This window comes from Belonocnema kinseyi, chromosome 10, assembly GCF_010883055.1.
Source record: "Belonocnema kinseyi isolate 2016_QV_RU_SX_M_011 chromosome 10, B_treatae_v1, whole genome shotgun sequence".
Lineage (NCBI taxonomy): Eukaryota > Metazoa > Arthropoda > Insecta > Hymenoptera > Cynipidae > Belonocnema > Belonocnema kinseyi.
The window spans coordinates 9,696,777-9,699,312 of NC_046666.1; positions in this window are offsets into that span (position 1 = coordinate 9,696,777).

Here is a 2,536-nt window from a genome sequence, read left to right on the forward strand (position 1 = left end):
CAACAATGCCGTGTTCCTCTAATATCCTTTCCATATCCAAAACTTTAGTTTTTATATATTTAATTTTCCCCATTCTACAATTTGATACAAAAAATACCAATTTCGAAATTTCCTAACTTTCCCGGACCAATTTTTCCTTTTCCCTGATCTTTATAAATTTTCGTTTCAGGTTAAATTTTCAGCTAAAGAAATTAATGTTAAACTAAAAACATAAATCGTCAACCATTAAGATCAATTTTCTACAACAAAAATTATGCATTTTTAATGAAATTCACGAGTTCTCAACAAAATTGTTATATTTTTAACCAGAGAAATCCATTTTCAACTAAAATTTTTAATATATCACCAAAAAAAAAAATATATATTTTAAACTAGGAAGATTAATTTCAACTAAAAAGAGACATTTTCAACCCCAAAATGGAATAGTTATATTTAAAGTTTAAAGCATTAATTTCCAACGATAAAAACGAATTTTCAACAAAATAATTAAATTTGCTACTAAAGGAAATAATTTTTCAACTAAGAAGATTAATTTTACACCAAAAAGTACGAATTTTCAATTAAAATAAAATTATATTTCGACCAAAAAATTTATTTTCAACCAAAAATATGGATTTTTCACAAAAAGAAAAAATGAATGTTTTTCATTGAAGGACGACATTTTCAACCAAATGCATAAATTTTAATCTACAGAATATAAATTTGAAACCGAACACAGTGCAGTTAATTTTTCAGTCAAAAAAATACTACTTTTAACGAACTGCATTTGTAAAAAATGCAACTATTTGGTTGAAATACTTTTCTTTAAATTAATTTCTTGGTTCAACTATTTTGTAGAAAATTTATGTTTTTTTTTGTTAAAAAATTTTTCAACTTTAAATTTAGTTATATACATTTTAGTGCAAACGATACGATTATCTCGCACCCTAGAATAGGAGACGATTTTTTGACACTAGAAAGCGAGACCCCTCTAGAACAAATGTTTAGAAAAGTACTGGAAAATTGGTGGGAAAGTAAAGTAATGCCACAATTACAGGAAATTAGAGAAAAAGTGGGAAAATTTGAGAGATCAGGCTATTGTGCTTCTGATGGGGATGTGTGGGCGGCAAAAGAAGATGTGACAATCTCAATCTTAACAAATGCAAAGGATAGAGAGTTAGCATTAACAGAAGAAAATGCAAAGCTAGAGAACGAAATACTTAGCTTACAATTAAAAATCCAAGCTTTAGAAACCAACTTGAGGGAAAATCTTTGCTTTGGAAAGAGACAGCAAACGCAAGAACAAAATGAAATTTCCGCGACGTCAAATTTGCAGAGAGAAAATGAAGAAAAGGACGTAGAAGGAGAAGGGATACTTGACAACAGAGAAAAGGGAGCAGATAGAGATGAAAGGACAGGAAAATGTCCAGATAGCCTCAACGAACAAGAACTCAGATGGGAAATGAAGGAAAGGGAGGCAAGAAAGAACTCTGTAATAGTAAGAGGATTTCGCTCAAGAGGCAGAAATTTGAAGAGGGAGATTCAAGAAACTTTATTTCCATATACAGGAGTAAATATCATTATTAAACAATTGACTCAAATTGCTGGTTGAGCGCTAATTAAATTGGATTCGTGGGGAACAAAAAGAAAGCTGATGGAGAACAAGCACAACTTAAGAGGCACCAAGATCACAATTCAAGATGATTTTACTTTTAGAGAAAAAGAAGTCCAATCGTGGATTGAAGATGAAGTCAGGAGTACAAGACGAAGAAGGCTACCAGCGTTCTCAAGCTATATGAAATGGAGAATTGGGAATCAAGAATACACCTGGAACGAGATCGAGGACAGAGGAGTACCTAATAATTTTCGTGGACAACGGAGAAGAAACACTTAAAGGTATTATTTGGAATTTGGCAGGGGGCAGAAAATTGAGAGAGGTATGGGATTTTTGTAAAAACTACGATATAGTGATAATCATCGAGACTTGGATTTAAAAAGAAGCAGAGGCAGACTTTAAAAGTAAGTTAGATAGAAATTTCAATTGGAGTTTCAAGTCTGCGCTAAGGACAAATAAAAAGGGGAGGGCGAAGGGAGGACAGTTAATAGGAATCAGAAACAATATACAGGGTGGACACGCTGGGGCTTACATACATGGCAAGTTGAATGCTAACCGAATTGCACAATAGCAGGGGAGAAGCCATTTTACAGGGGTATTTTCATATTTCGCGCCTTTAAAGTTGCATTCGGATCGGCCATTCGGCCAAGTCCGTGCATCTTCGGATTAAGTTTTTGAGAGTTTCCATGGTTGCGTTCAAAATCTCAAGCGGTTATGTTCAGATACACCTGTTTGCCCTAGTCGCTGTCAGTAAATATAGGAAATGTCAATTTAAAGTTTACGCATGTAATATTTCATTCACTTTATTTAAAACATATCCTGTCTATTCATAACATACCATTTTTTATGCGGTAAAAATAAGCGTTAAACACCATTCACTCTTCGCCCACTGGAAGCGCAGAATATTATTACTATTTTATACTATTTGTCACTGAGCAGCTA